General features: G+C 42.4%; 1 non-coding gene across 1 annotated transcript; it reads left to right on the forward strand.

Moving 5' to 3' along the window:
- The first annotated feature begins 12,447 nt into the window (after window positions 1–12,447).
- trnac-gca (transfer RNA cysteine (anticodon GCA)) lies at window positions 12,448–12,519 on the forward strand. The gene has a single exon. It is a non-coding gene; the product is annotated as a tRNA-Cys (tRNA).
- Window positions 12,520–17,666: the final 5,147 nt, after the last annotated feature.

Raw genomic sequence — 17,666 nt, forward strand, 5'->3', positions numbered from 1 at the left:
TTGATGTCTTTTGATCGATTAATTATTAAATATGATATACCTCGTAATACATTATTTTGTTATTTTCAATTGAGACCTTTTTTAAGAGAGAAACTAGGATTGGAAATGATTTTTAAATATCCTTCAAATTTGGAACAAATTATGGTTGATGGAATAATTAAAAAATTTATTTCAATTGCAGATATATTATTACAAGAACAGACACCTAAAGTAGGCTTGTTTAATTCAAAAGAAAGATAGGAATGGGATTTGGACACGATAATAGATCAACAAAAGTGGCAAAATTTGTGTAAAGAAGTTATGTCAAATGCTATTAATGTACGATATAGATTATTTCATTATAATTTTTTAATCAACTATATATTTTAATCCTCACAAATTGAGTAGATGGAGATCGGATTTATTGGATCAATGCTTTTGAGGTGGAACAGAAATTGGAACTTTTCTTCATTCTATGTGGTCTTGTTCAAAGGCCAACCCTTTTAGGGTTTCTATCAGTAAATGTTTGCAATGGATAACAGGAGTGAACTTTCCTTTAAACCCTGAATTAGGAAATTTTCAAAGTATCACTCCTAAATTATCTTTGTCAGATTTTCAATTAAAATGTAAGTTGGTTTTAGTAATTGCAAGGAAATGTGTCACTGCAGCATGGAAATCTGATGTTTCATTAACATTAGACAGATGGCATACTGAGATTCAAAGCTGTATTCCATTAGAAAAAAATACTTAAATATTCTTTATTTTTGCAAATTTGAGGTCTATATGCTAAAATAATGAAATTAAAATTATGATTTCATTAATTTATTTTTCCTGATCAGTGAAGGTCTAATAATTTCATGATGTTTTTGAGGTCTCTCAGTGTCAACTGATGCAATCCAAATTAATTATTTGTAATCATTTTATAACGAAATATCATATATTTTAGTTTTGGGATTAGAGTCATTTTGGGGGAGGGGGGTTAATAGGGGGTTTAGTTTTTAGTTTTTGTTTTTATATATAGTTTCAGCATATATTTGTTAACATTCTATTATGTCACTATGATATATTATTGTTAATTTCTTGATATTATATATGTCAAATAAATAAAATATTCAAGAATGAACAGATCCTTAAAGCTTTGAATACCCTCTCTGAAAAATATTGGCATGTAAATGGAGGGGAGAGGATTGGAGGGGTATGGACCAGGTGCTGGTCAGTGGGACTAGGAGGGTGGGAATTTGTTCTGGCATGGACTAGTAGGGCCAAACTGGCCTGTTCTGTGCTGTATATAGTTATTTGTTAAAGAGGGTTGAAAATCGTGATTGAATTAGATAGGAATTAGAGAGAAAAATTATGCACTCCAAGATGGACTTACTCTACCGGGCTCTTTTTGTATGGTTTAGTTTGAAAATGTCATAAGGTGGTTGCATATCAGGCAAGAAAAAAAGAAAGGTGTTCCATAAATATTGAATGTTCTTTTTCAAACGGCTGGCTTAGCAGATTCAAGATCCGTCACAGTATCTATATACTAGACGTCTGGTGAGCAGAAATCAGTGGCTCATGAGGATAGGTTAATGGTGTTTTTAGTGAGCTAGTTGCCAAAAATGGCTTAACCCCAGACCAAATTTACAAAGATGACAAAACAGAGTTAATGTGGAAATGTCTGCCTAACATGTCTCTGGATAGAGCTGATGAAAACGTTGCTTGAGGTTTCAAGAAGAATAAAGAATAAATGCTTCTGGCAGCCACAAGGTGACTGACCGTGGTTAGGAAATTTGCTGAACCAAGGTGCTTTAAAGGCATCACTCACCTTCCTGTTGGTTAGCAGTCGCAGATCAATGCTTGGATGGATGTTGACATCTTTACCAAGTGGTTTCATCACATCTTTGACCCCAGTGTCAAAGTGAATTTACACAGGAAGTATGTCAAAAAACAGTAAAGTTTGCCGTCCATCATGTTCATCTTCCTGCTGAGGAACTTATAAATGTTAGCATTTTTGTGTGCTCTCTCCCTCCAAATGTGACAAGCCTAATTCAACCCATGGATCACGAGGAGATCCAAAATGTGTAAATGTTGTAGACGTGATTTCATTGTGAAAAATGACAAACTTTTGTTAAAGTGGACCGGAGGTTGCTTGATAAACAAACAAAAGACAGCGGCAAACTTTGTGTAATCCACTTTGCAAAGTGTGAGAACTCTGTGACAGCAAGAAGCACTGCCACAAGCAGATAGTCTCACTCCAAGAGAATCTACCTCATTGCTTATAAGTTATATATTCAGGCAAACTTCCAATTTTACAGAACCATCAAATAAGCTTCCACCATATAAATGCATGTTTCTTGAAATTCTCTTGGGATTCGTAAACCAGAGTCGTGTCCCTTACCCAATGGTTAATAGTCTTTTACTGTCTTTGCCAAATAAATTCATAATCAGCCTTATCTTTGCTGAATTAAAAACAAGAGAATGCAATGCGGTTAGCCTCCTCTCTCTCAGTCAACATTTTAAGACTCACATTCTGACTTTGACGGCACAGTATTGGCATTTCAGAGGATGCTATTCACAGTGTTTGTTGTGCTTGGGATACTGTGAAGCATTAAGGAGATGCTGATGAGGGTTTTCAGTTCATGGAATAAGTTTGTGATGAAGTGTGTGAGTTGGTCGATTCTGCTCGTGAAAAGATGCCTTTGTCACAAAGTGACCTTGATCATGATGTTCCTGTTACACATTCATTAAATATGGATGACATAATTCACGCTGCTGAGAATCGGGGAAAAGAAAATCAAGCAGAGGAGGAAAGTGATGAAGAGGTGGAAGAGGATGAAAAAATGCTATGCTGCTTAAATCGCAACATGTTATGCAGCTGTACATCATGCAGAACATGACTCTGCATGAGAGGAGAATGGCTTTCAAGCAAGCTAACACTCAAACGGGATTCAAGAAGGCAGCCCAAAAGGCAGCCAGTCCACCTACTGATCCTCATCCCCACCCATCCACATCAACTCCTCCAGAACCACACCCATCCACATCAACTCCTCCAGAACCACACCCATCCACATCAACTCCTCCAGAACCACACCCATCCACATCAACTCCTCCAGAACCACACCCATCCACATCAACTCCTCCAGAACCACACCCATCCACATCAACTCCTCCAGAACCACACCCATCCACATCAACTCCTCCAGAACCACACCCATCCACATCAACTCCTCCAGAACCACACCCATCCACATCAACTCCTCCAGAACCACACCCATCCACATCAACTCCTCCAGAACCACACCCATCCACATCAACTCCTCCAGAACCACACCCATCCACATCAACTCCTCCAGAACCACACCCATCCACATCAACTCCTCCAGAACCACACCCATCCACATCAACTCCTCCAGAACCACACCCATCCACATCAACTCCTCCAGAACCACACCCATCCACATCAACTCCTCCAGAACCACACCCATCCACATCAACTCCTCCAGAACCACACCCATCCACATCAACTCCTCCAGAACCACACCCATCCACATCAACTCCTCCAGAACCACACCCATCCACATCAACTCCTCCAGAACCACACCCATCCACATCAACTCCTCCAGAACCACACCCATCCACATCAACTCCTCCAGAACCACACCCATCCACATCAACTCCTCCAGAACCACACCCATCCACATCAACTCCTCCAGAACCACACCCATCCACATCAACTCCTCCAGAACCACACCCATCCACATCAACTCCTCCAGAACCACACCCATCCACATCAACTCCTCCAGAACCACACCCATCCACATCAACTCCTCCAGAACCACACCCATCCACATCAACTCCTCCAGAACCACACCCATCCACATCAACTCCTCCAGAACCACACCCATCCACATCAACTCCTCCAGAACCACACCCATCCACATCAACTCCTCCAGAACCACACCCATCCACATCAACTCCTCCAGAACCACACCCATCCACATCAACTCCTCCAGAACCACACCCATCCACATCAACTCCTCCAGAACCACACCCATCCACATCAACTCCTCCAGAACCACACCCATCCACATCAACTCCTCCAGAACCACACCCATCCACATCAACTCCTCCAGAACCACACCCATCCACATCAACTCCTCCAGAACCACACCCATCCACATCAACTCCTCCAGAACCACACCCATCCACATCAACTCCTCCAGAACCACACCCATCCACATCAACTCCTCCAGAACCACACCCATCCACATCAGCTCCTCCAGAACCACACCCATCCACATCAACTCCTCCAGAACCACACCCATCCACATCAACTCCTCCAGAACCACACCCATCCACATCAACTCCTCCAGAACCACACCCATCCACATCAACTCCTCCAGAACCACACCCATCCACATCAACTCCTCCAGAACCACACCCATCCACATCAACTCCTCCAGAACCACACCCATCCACATCAACTCCTCCAGAACCACACCCATCCACATCAACTCCTCCAGAACCACACCCATCCACATCAACTCCTCCAGAACCACACCCATCCACATCAACTCCTCCAGAACCACACCCATCCACATCAACTCCTCCAGAACCACACCCATCCACATCAACTCCTCCAGAACCACACCCATCCACATCAACTCCTCCAGAACCACACCCATCCACATCAACTCCTCCAGAACCACACCCATCCACATCAACTCCTCCAGAACCACACCCATCCACATCAACTCCTCCAGAACCACACCCATCCACATCAACTCCTCCAGAACCACACCCATCCACATCAACTCCTCCAGAACCACACCCATCCACATCAACTCCTCCAGAACCACACCCATCCACATCAACTCCTCCAGAACCACACCCATCCACATCAACTCCTCCAGAACCACACCCATCCACATCAACTCCTCCAGAACCACACCCATCCACATCAACTCCTCCAGAACCACACCCATCCACATCAACTCCTCCAGAACCACACCCATCCACATCAACTCCTCCAGAACCACACCCATCCACATCAGCTGCTAACCTTGAAGACCTTGCCGTTGATGTTTCTTATTTTTATTTTTACTCAGGTTCATTCTTTCGAAAAAGAGTTTTTCAGTAGCAAGTGCACTTTGTTCAGTGTAAACTGAAAATGCTCTATTTCATTGATTTTGAAAAAACTAATTAAGGTGGGGTGGTATGGTCCATGTCGAGGTTAGTGCAATGCAATTACAGAGCCAGCAACCTGGGGTTCAAATCCGGCGCTGTCTGTAAGGAGTTTGTACGTTCTCCCTGTTCACTCTTGTAAATTACGGGAATTACCCGATTAAAGTGAACTTTACATAATTACGGACTACAATACAATTTTACACTGTCTTTTGTCTTTTAAACTGTTTATTCCCTATGATGCTATATTCATTTGAAATTGTAAGAGTGAGTCTCAAGCAACTGGAAAACTTGTATCCAGCATCTACCAATCCCCAGAGGAGCCGGATGCAAGGGCTTTTGCTGTACTGATGAATGTCAAGCAGAAGTAATTAATTCTACCTTGGTGGATGGAGTTGGTTTTTCATTTCCTGTACACTTCTGTGAAGTGAATGCCACTTGCCACTTGTCAGCCCATTCCTGATTGTCTCAGTGTTGCTTCATCTGATAAGGAGAACAAAAAGTGCTGGAGAAGCTCAGCAGGTCACGCAGCATCTGCATCCATGGAAAGCAAAAAGCAGTCAATGTTTTGGGCCTGGGTCCTTCAGATGTTGATGTTTCAGGTCTGCTCCAGCATTAGAGCCCACCATTAGCATGCCCTCAACCTGCTGAGGAGTTACGAATCATTAGCCAATAAGCCCATTTCTGTGTGTGGTGGAAGAAAGATCCTGGAAGAGGCCGCCGAAAATGGTTAGTACTGGGACACGGCCTTGAGAAACTCCTACAGTGATTTACTGAAGCTGAGAGTTGTTGTGAGTCACTATCTCTGAGGATCTTTCCTACACCGAGCACAGTAATGGCATCGTGAAGAAAGCACTTCAGCGCCCCTACTTCCTCAGGAGTTTGTTGAGGTTTGGTATGACATCAAAAACCCTGGCAAATTTCTATGGATGTTTGGTGGAAAGTGTTTTGACTGGCTGCATCATGGTCTGGTATAGGGACACCAATACCCTTGGGAGGAAAGCCCTGTAAAAGGAAGTTGAAACAGTCCAGGTCATCACAGGCAAAACCCTTCCCTCCTTTGAGAATATTTAAAGGAAACGCTGCCCTTGGAGAGCAGCAGCAATCATCAAGGATCCACAGCACCCAGCACACACTCTGTTCTCGCTGCTTCCATCAGGAAAGAGGTACAGGTGTCACAAGACTCACACCACGAGGTTCAGGAACAGCTGCAGCCCCTCCACCCTCAGACTCCTCAACAACAAACTCAATCAAGGAGTCTAACTTTTGCACTTCATTATTTTTTCTTTCTCTGTATGGCACAGTTTGTTTCCATTTCTTTATTTGTTTACATGTGTACAATGAGTACAATTTTTTTTTGCCCTACCAATAAGTGGTAATTCTGCCTGGCCCGCAAAAAAAAGAATCCCAGGGTTGTATGTGAAGTCATGTATGTACTCTGACAAGAAATCTGAAATCTGAGATGATTGATCTCCAACAACCACAATTACCTTCTGTAAGGATAGGTCTGACTCCAGGCACTGGAATGTTCGCTCTTTGATGTCACGTTTCATTAGTGCCTTGATATAATGGCTCTCTCACCTCACCTCTGGAACCCAATCTTTGGACCAACGCTATGATGAGCTCTGGAGCTGAGATGTCCCAGTGAGACCCAAAGTGAGCATCAGCAAGTCTGTTGTTGTGCCATTTACTTGCACTTTTTATGACAATTTACATCACCTTGCTGATTAGTTTATTGGTTCTCAACCTTTCTCAGTCTAGGCTCACCTGGCTTCCACCCTAACATGTCATGGCCCCCTAGTGGCAATGACTGAGCAATATTTTCAAGTCAAAGGCTACTCTTCTGAATAATTAAGCATGCATACACTTTCGTTTATGTTTAATTTATTTCTATGGTGTTGGGATGTTTCCTTGAACGATGAAGGTTATTCATTCTCGCAATAGCCAAGTAAACTTGTAAGGTATCCAACAGTTACACAATCCTATCCAGGGTAAACCTTCGATAAAAATTTTTGCAAAACTTTTATCCAATTTTAGAGGAGAAATATGTCATGTGTCTTACCTTATAAACAGGAGCCTCTTGAGTCTTGACTGAAATGGAAAATAACAAGCAGCAAGAAGACAGAAAGCAAACACTTCTGAATCAGACTGAATCTGTCTTGTGTCTGATAGGAACTGTGACTGAGTGCTGAGCGCTAAGCCGCTTATATTGAGAGATGGCCAGATGACCTCACTGACCTCAGTGGCAGATTTCTCACCATCCCACCCAAGGTTACCTGGGAGAACCGAGACATGACCTCAGACCCACCCTGACCTCATTGAGCTGGAAAGTCTCTGTGATGTCAGAGACATGCTGTGGCCCACCAGTAGGATTACTTATGTCTGAGTTTCAACACAGGATTTTTTAAGACTTGAATTTTGGTATGACTTCCCAGAATTGTACCTAAGCTATAATGGTTTGAGTATCCCACACTCACGAACACGCATGCACACACATATAATCATGCATAGTTGGGGTTAATTTAAGTGAGATGTTATATTATTAGTAGTTATAAATAAATATATTGTTTTAAAAGAAAAGCAATAAGAGTCTCTTGGTGAATTTCTATTGCTGTTGGTCTGCGACGTAACAAGGGGAATTAAGGGATATGGGGAAAAGGCAGGTAGGTAGACATGAGCCTATCATCAGTTTGGGTGTGATTTCATTGAATGGCGGAGCAGGCTTGACAGGTCGGCCGGCCGACTCCTGCTCCTATTTCTTATGTTCTTTTGTTCTCATGGTGTGAGTCAAATTTACTGAAGACTGGCTTCTTTGAGAATCACAGGAAAGAGCTGAAATGTATCAGCTGTTCGGGAAAGTCAGCATTTAGGGTGGCTAATTCTGGTTGTCCCATTAGATTGGATGAGGTTGCTTTTATTGTCATGTACTAATACACAAAATTTAATAGTCCACAAAATTCATCCAATTCATAGTTGGGTGTAGTGGTTAGCACAACTCCTTTACTGCACCAGTGATCGGGACCTGGGTCCGAATCCCGCGCTCTCTGTAAGGAGTTTGTATGTTCTCCCCACGTCTGCATGGGTTTTCCCTGGGGGCTCTGGTTTCCTCCCACCGTTTGAAACATACTGGAGGTGGAGGTTAATTGGGTGTAAATTGGGTGGCATGGACTCATGGGCCAAAATGATCCGTTACTGTGCTGTTGGTCTAAATTTTTAAAAAGGCACAGAAGGAGGTATTGCCTGGTCTCCCCAATAATGAGAGAAGAGAAGCAAAAGAGGAATGATGTGGAGGCTTTGGAGAGGGTACTGTAGAGACTTACCAGGATGTTGGCAGGAATAGAGGGTGTGAGTTACAAGGAGAGGTTGGACCAACTTGAGTTGTTTTTTCTAGAAGGTCAGAGGCTGAGGAGTGACCTGAAATATTTTTTTTTGAGGCATTGATGGGTAGGCAGTCAGAATCTTGTATAGCAGGGTAAGAATGTCAATATGCTGGAGGACACGCTTTTAAAGTGAGGGAGGGTAAGATTTAAAGTAGATGTGGGGGGGCAAGTTTTTTTTTAGACAGAATCTGGAACAGGCCATAGATCCAGCAGTAGCATTTAAGAGGGCGAGAGTTAGGTATGTGAATGTGCAAGGAATGTGGATTATGTTAGATTTATTGTCACAATACATACATGATATCACATACAACCCTGAGATTTTTTTTTACTGCGTACGTGACAGAAATACTGCTAATTGGTAGTGCAAAAAATAAACCATACACAGTGTAAACATGTAAACAAATAAAAGAACTGTAAACAGATAATGAATCTAAACAAATTGACTGTGCAATAGAGAGAACAAAGAAAATCAATAAAGTGCACAAGAAAGAGCCCTTAAATGAGTCTCTGATTGAGTTTGTTGTTGAGGATTTTGATAGTGGAGGGGTGGCAGCTGTTCCTGAATCTGGTGGTGCGAGCCTTGCGGCACCTAGATCCCTTTCCTGAAGAGTTGTGGCACAAATACATCTTTCCAAGGAGTTTTAGCTTAACTTGGGCATCATGTTCAGCATAGACATGTGGGCCAAAGGGCCATTCCTGTACTATTCTGTGTTCCGCATTCTATCCTTAAATGCCATAGAGAAAGTGATGGTGACCTGCTGCCTCAATGTTGTAACATTGATGAATTGTCATTAACCTAAAACATTGCTGGTGTATCCACATCTTTTGGCTGACCAACTGAGTACCTAGAAGGAATTCCATTTTCATGGCTGAGCTCTGGGGGGGGGGGTTTCAACCATAAAAAAACAGTGATGTATTTCTAAGTTAGGGCATTGTGTAATTTGGAGGGAAATTTACACAGAACATAAAGAAATATTCAGATCAACACAAATGAACCCCTGCCTAATGAAGGGCTATTCATTGATGTGCATGCACATTGACAATGAACTTGCTCACTGCAAGGTTCCAGAAAGAGCAAACATGACAAATAATCAATTAAACTGTTTTCAATGAAGCTGTCTGAGGGAGAAGGTTGGCCACAAAACCTTGCTGTCTTTCTCAGATAGTGGCATGGGACCATTCATTACAGCCATTAGGAAGACAAGGCTTAATTACTCCTTCAAAGTACAGCCTCTTTGACAAGACAGTCCTCTGCCAGGACTATATTACTGTGTCAAACTAGCTGGAGGAGGTCGGGTCCAGAATAAAAATTATGCCTCTCAAAACCAAGCTGTTTCTCAAAACTTGCTGTCAGGCCTAGAATTCTTAATTGTTCCAAATCAGCCCTTTTCTATCTTTTGGAAAATAAAGACAAATAATAATGAAAGCTGAAAGAAGAAAATAATATAAAAGCCTTTCACACTTCAGGACACTGCACAACATTTTATGGGCAATTTAATGTTTTTACAGATTTGTAAGTGTTGTAGGTTAGGAAACGCATAAGTCAACTTGCTGGGATTCAAGGCCTGGCTACCAAAAGCAATGACAATATAATTTACTTTAGTGGTTTGCATTCAGGGGTATATGTTGGCCAAGGCAGCTGGAAGAACCATTTTTGAAGACAAATGAGCTTTGTGGAATCTTTTACAATCAGCAGAGAAGGTTAAAGGAAGGATATGAAGGATAGGCAGATGGGACTAGCCCAGAAACCCAATGGTCAGCATGGACAAATTGGGTTACAGGGACAAGCTCCATGGTTTATGTTACTGTGACTCTAGGAGAGACCAGACTGAGTCTAGGGTCAAGTCAAGTTTATTGTCATCTGATGTGCAAGTACAACCCGACAAAATAGTGTTCTCTGGTCCTCAGTGCAAAGCACGCAAACACACATACAAACAGTACACATGCAGGATAAGTATTTATATATAAAAATTGTTTCATGAATATGAGAGTCTCATTTGGTTAGTGAGCAGTTCCTTTGGTCATTCAACATTCTCACTGCCCGTGGTGGTGCTGGCTCTGAGACTCCTGGATCTCCAATGGGAGCAGCTGAAAGATGTTGTGTGCGGGGTGGAAGGAGTCCTCAATGATTTTGTGCGCCCTCTTCAGACAATGATTCCGTCAATGGTGGGGGGGGGAGGGAAATCTATTGATGGATTTTTAGACATGAGGGAAATGCAAGTTGAATAAACTCTTCATACTTTAAACTGAAGGAGCTAAGTTGATAGATTTATGAAGTACAGAAAAGATGTGTAGGAGTGAAATAACGCTTTGTGATGTGGAGATGATAGGATCCTGTTTGGAACAATAGCTGTGTCCCGTGGTCCAGATAAACTCTGTTTCATCTGGTTTTATCCCTCTCTATACAGTCATGTATAGAGATAATGAACTTGATCTAGTGGCGCTGGAGCAGTGGAAACAATACGGTTGACGTGGTGTTAGCGCAATGCCTTTACTGCGTCAGCAATCAGAACTGAGGTTCGAATCCCATGCTGTCTGTAAGGAGTTTGTCTGTTCTCCCCTGTGTCTATGTAGGTTGTCCCCGGGACCTCCCATCTCCTCCTACCATTCAAAATGTACTAGGGGTGTAGATTAATTGGGTGGTATGGACTCTTGAGCCAAAATGGCTTGTTACCATGCTGTATGTCTGAATTGATATTAAAAAGTTACAACATTTATAAAAAAAGAATACTTTCTTCCCCCCCCCCCCACCCCCGGCAATTAGGAGTAGCTGCTGTTGTTCCTCAGCCATCAAGAGGGAGGGAGTGGGTGACACCTGACAATGATAGTGCTGCCTGTGGGTGGGGGGCTGTGGAGTGGTGATGGTCACTTTCTCTGTGTGGTTCCCCGACTGTCTGCCTTCCTCTCGCAGAGTGGCACATATTGACACTTGGGCCAGAAGTTGCAGCGAAGATTAATTTAGACACACAGCATGGTAACAACACGAGGCCGTGCTGCCGAATTGACCTACATCCCCGCTCCATTTCAAACAGTGGGAGGAAACCAAAGACCCAGGGGAAACCCATGCAGACAGGAGAGAACATACAAACTCCTTACAGACAGCACCGGATTCGAACCCAAGTCGCTGGTGCTGTAACGGAATTTCACAAACCGTTGTGGAAGCCATTTGCAAGTCAGGGAGCATCTTCAACAGGAAAATAAACACTTTTACCCACCCTGAGGTTAGAGTTTAGATTGGGAGTAGCTGCAGTGGGTGATAGGTGAGAGGATCAATGTACTATAAAGAGTAAGAAAGATGGGGCTCTGGAAAGAGGACCCAGAGAAAAATCTCTGGATTTCTTTTGCTTATAGTTAGGATGGTCTCAGTGGGCTAAATAGCCATCCTTCCAAGCTATAGAACAATAATGCACAGAAACAAGCCCTTCAGCCTATCTACTCTGCGTCAAACATCTCGTCCCATTCTCCATACCCTTTCTGTGATTCTTTGCCAGTCTGCAACACTTTGCTATGCCTGGATAGCGCAAAAAAGAACCTTTTCACTCACTCTCAGTGCACAGGAAATAAAACCAACCAAACCGAAGTCCATTTCTTCAGCTCTAATGGTAGGTTCACTACTGACACAATGATCCTGTTTCCTCTCTTCAAGCACTAATTGATGAATGTTTCCAACCTTCTCTGCTTCAATGGTTTGGTATTTAATTCACTGGAGCCGTGTTTCCCATTCTCCCTATAAACACACCTGGGCTCTGGTTCTCATCCTCCCCTTAAATAGATGATGTTGATTGGAAAATTTATTATACTATTATCTTATATATATATTATACTACTGTATAACATCTGTAAAAATTGTACAGGAATATTAATAATATCCAATAATATTTTAAAAAAACATCTACACCCCCCATACTCTTCCCAATGTGGGGGTATAACTCAGTGGTAGAGCATTTGACTGCAGATCAAGAGGTTTCTGGTTCAAATCCAGGTGCCCCCTCTTTCTTAATCCATGCACAATGCTGATTATTTATTTTTCCTTGTTTATGACATTTGGTTTTTTAAAAAAGTCTTTGAAAGGGAGCATGGCTCAGTGAGCATTTCAGCATACTCGGTGAAATCCTAATGTTTCACATAATTTACTTTCAGTCTGCACGCAGACAATCTCCAGCACTGCTCAAGGTCAACAGGATCCACAGGCTGTCTTCTCACACATCGATATGAAGACGGACTATCACCCAACCAGACAATATAATTCCAAAAATAAAACTCTTTATCTGTGTAGAGGTAGAGACCGTACAAGGATGTGAATGCAGCTCAGGCCATTGGCTCCATCAATAACTCCCGCTGCCTCGGAATAGCAGCCAATGTTTTGGAAGATTCATCCCACCCTGGCCACACTTTCTTCACTCCTCTCCTGTCAGAAAGAAGATTTGCAAGTGTGAGATCACACAGCATCAGATTCAAGCACAATATCTTTCCTGAATGCCCCTCAACATTGTAGAATGGTGTTGAGCAAGACAATCTGCAATGCTGGGATCAAGTGCAAAACCGAAACATGCTGGAGGCACTCAGCAGGTCACGCAGCATCCGTGGGAAGTAAAAGGTAACCAGTCTGCACGTGACAATAAACCTGAATTTGAGCAGTAGGATTTTCAGTCTTTCTAGAACAGTTATCCTCAATCTTTTTTTTTCTCTGTTCAAAGTGTATCAGCTCCCTTCCCTGTGAAGCAGTTGATTAGTTGTTTTCCTCTCCTACCAAGTACATAAAAATAACATTAAAATATTTTATGATTTCAGTCTGTCCCCCGTCCCCCTTAAATGTACCCTCCTGCCTCACCTAAGACCACTGCTGACCTGTGGCCTATCTCATGTTTCTCATCATGGTTCCACATGATGCAGAAGGAAGAGTCGTATAGTCATGTACATACCATGAGAGCAAATACTATGCACAGTGTTAGTTAGAACCATTGAACAATACAGCAGGAAACAGGCCATTTGGCCCTTCTAGTCTATGCCTAAACATCATTCTGCTAGACCCACTGACTTGCACCCATTTCATCACCCTCCAGTCCTCTCCCATCCATGTATCTATCCAATTTATTCCTCAAACTTAAGAGTGATCCCACATTTACCACAGGTCATTCCACACTCTCACCACTCTGAGTGAAGAATGTTACCCTAAACCTTTCCCTTTTCACCCTAAAGCCATGCACTCTTGTATTAACTCTCCTAGTCTAAGTGGGAAGAGCCTACTCGCATTTACTCTGTCTGTACCTCTCAATTTTGTAAAGCTCTATCAAATCTCCCCTCATTCTTCTATGAGCCAAGAAATAAAGTTCCAACCTGTTTAATATTTCCCGTAACTCAACACTCAAGTAACATCCTAATAAATCTTCTCTGTAATCTTTTGATCTTACTGATATCCTTCCTGTAGTTTGGCAACCCAAACTGCACACAATATTCCAAATTTGGCCTCACCAATGTCTTATACAACCTCACTATAACATCCCAACTCCTGTATTCAATACTTTGATTTATGAAGGCCAAGATGCCAAAAGCTTTCTTCACAACCCTGTCTACCTGTGACGCCACTTTCAGGGAATTATGTATCTGAATTGCCAGATTCCTTTGTTCCTCCACACTCCTCAGTGCCCTACCATTTACTGTGTATGACTTACCTTGGTTTGTCCTTCCAAAATACATCATCTCACACTTGTCTACATTAAACTCCATCTGCCATTTTTTGCCTCACCTTTCCAGTTGGTCCAGATCCCTCTGCAAGCTTTGAAAGCCTTCCTCACTGTCCACAACGCCAGCAAACTGGCTGATCCAATTTCCCACATTATCATTCAGATCATTGATATATAATCAACAAACAACAATGGTCCCAGCACTGATCCCTGAGGCGCACCACTAATCACAGGCCTCCAGTCTGAGAAGCAACCATCCACTACCACTCTGCCTTCTCCTATTCAGCCAATTTCGAATCCAATTTGCAACCTCCCCATGGATACCTAGTGTCTGAACCTTCTGAACTAACTTCCCACGTGGGACCTTCTCAAAGGCCTTACAAAAGTCCATGTAGATAACATCCACAGCCTTTCCTCCATCTGCTTTCTTGGTAACCTCCTTGAAAATCTCCATAATATTCATTAAACATGACCTACCATGCACAAAGCCATGCTGAATTAAGAAAGAATAAATTGACATTGCATTCAAGATTCATTTTATTATCATGTAATAAAGACAGTGCAATATTACAAGAAATTTGTTTTCATCTGCCGTAAGGCAGACATTTGCCATTGGCAGAAATTGCCTGAAGTGCCTCTTAGTTGGTCGGTCGTGGCTATCTCTTCAAGGTCAAGGACAATGGACTTAATTCCATTTTCCACAGAGCAAAGACGCCTGTGCATGCATTTGTTGACGTGAACTTAATGTTGCACTCCAAGAAGCACATGATACTTCACAAATCACCCAACTAGTTCCAATGGCATGATGGATTTGTTGCAGCTTTCATCTGCCTTCATGGCCATCGAGTTCAAAGTAACTTCACCTGCCTGTTCCACCATTGACGTGTTGGTTGGATTGTTCTTTTGTCAGGGACCTCACCCTCGACAAGGGTGGCCCTACCAGGACCATAGCTCCAGACGGCATCACTCTTGGGATCTCAGGACAAGCTTCTCCACCATGACAAGGAGACAATCCAGTCAAGATGATGTTGCTGTGAGTTTGTCATGCACAGATTTAATGTAATTCTTCCTTGCCGCAGCTACACAGGGATGTAAAATACGAATAAAAATATATATGAAGTAAATGTAATGCATCACAAGAATAAAATAGATAATAAAAAGGATAAATATATATTCAGTTGAAGTTAGTGAGATTTAAATTCTTTTGGTGGTTCCCGGGTAGTTTATGGTTAGGGTTAGTGTAGTTCAGGGAGATTCGAGCCTGATAACTGTTGGGGGAAAAACCATAATTGAATGCAAAGGTGCTGGACTTCTAGCTTCTGCACCTTCTGCCTGAAGAGAGCAGTGAGATGTGATTGTGTCCAAATATCTTATGAGCCCCAACACCCTTGCAGAATATGGCGCCAGAATCAATGAGAGCCTTTGAGAAGGAATTGGATGGACGTTTGGAAGGGATTTGGATGGATGTTTGAGTGGGTACAATGAACAGAGCTGTGGGGAAAAGGAAGGGGGATGAGACTGATGAGATTGTTCAACAAGGGATTTGCTTGGACTAATGGGCTGAATAATCCCCTTCTGTGTCATTCTTTGTATGGAAAAATGATTTAATGCACATGACTGAGCTGGGAATCAGTGACAAGAGCCAAAACTGAAGTGACCCACTCCCAGCTGACAAGCTCAATGTCACTGAACATTTTCTCTGTGTGAAACCATCCTTCAAAAACCTGTCAGGGTGTGAAGAGCAGAAAATGCTTCAAAATGAGCCAGCTGGAACTGTAGCAGCTGCTGGCATCTTCAGAATTAAATTATGGGAAAGGTTTCATGCTTGTAAAACTTCCTTTATCTGCCATTATCCTTGAAGTCCTTGAGTTGGCAACTCCCCACCGATTCAAGCATTGATGTGCACAGGAAAAATTAACTGCAGCAAAAATGGTCATCAGTCTCAATCCATCTCAGCCACCATTGAAAGTGGGATGATATAGTGCATTTGAAATTACTCATCAGCTGCAGGTTCCCTGTACAACAGATGAAATTGATTCCTTCATGTATGATGCCAAATAATTGATATCAAGAGTATTCAAGAATGTTTGTTTTTTGAACGAATCAATAAAGTTTAAAAAAAAAGAATGAATGTAAACTGACTAATGCCAATTCTCATTTGCACACATACCGGCACATTTACGATTACACTTGTCAGTTCATTGTCATGTGGACACACACATGTATTTTCTTAATTTGCATACAACTCTTTGCACATTTGCACATACAATTCTGAGATGCACTTGGGTTCACAGTTACACTTGGGCTCTGTCACACAGGGAGATGGTGTTGGGTGTCAGAGCCCTGATTCACATCTCTCCCCAGTTTCACTTGCATTGGTCAATTTCTATAGAGTTGGAAAACCTGAGTTAGAATGGGTGAGGGTTGGACAAGAAATCATGTAGTTGCCAGTTAGGATTTTGTTTTGAATATCATCTACTTAATTTAGATATGGAGCATCAGGTCAACCCAACTTTCCATGGTTGGGAAAAAACAAGCTGCTGGATGAACTCAGTAAGTCAGGCAGCATCTACAGAATGATGCTGGCCTATCGAGAGCATCCTGGGGCTGCATCACTCTCCGGTATGGTTGCTGCAGGGAAATGGTCAATCCACAGGACCATAAGAGCAGCGAGAGGATCTCTGGAGTCTCCCTCCTCCCTCTCCCCCCATTGAAGAGGGTGCACAAAATCATTGAAGACCCTGCACACGGCATCTTTCATCTGCTCCTGGTGGGAAAGAGATCCAGGAGTCTCAGAGCCAGCACCACCAGCCTGAGGAACAGCTTCTTCACACAGGCAGTGAGAATGGAGAACAACCAAAGGAACTGCTCCCACTCACCATCTGAGACTCTCATATTAACAAAACAATATTTATTTTTATACAGTATATGAATACTTGTCCTCCATGTGTATCGTTTGTCTGTATGCGTTTTGTATCTAGTTGTGTGTCTGCGCGTTTCACACTGAGGACTGGAGAGCACAGTTTATTTGTTGCATTGTACAGTGAGACGGGTCCTTCAGCAAAGAGTCGATCAGTTATTACTAACATTCATACAACAGAATAAAGTAGAAGATCACAGTTTACAGAGCATGAAGTTAGAGGTTTTATTAGCAGGCAACTGATGTTCATCCTTGCACTTCCCCTTGAAGCAATAAAAACTGAACTATGCTTCACAATATGCTAAATAAAATTACACTGGAGGTTTATATCTGATTCTCAGGCAATCCCTTGGGGTTGAAGATTTGCATCAATAAAACAACAAATGTACTTTTCCTAAGTTAGTTACTTGTAAACTTGCACAATTTGGTTACATTTCAAGAAATTTATATTTACACCACATTTAATTTAATTTACAGACACAGCCTGTGCCAAGCAATTAACGTAATAGCTCAACACTTTTACAGAACCCGTGA

The sequence above is a fragment of the Narcine bancroftii genome, chromosome 12 (assembly GCF_036971445.1).
Source record: "Narcine bancroftii isolate sNarBan1 chromosome 12, sNarBan1.hap1, whole genome shotgun sequence".
Lineage (NCBI taxonomy): Eukaryota > Metazoa > Chordata > Chondrichthyes > Torpediniformes > Narcinidae > Narcine > Narcine bancroftii.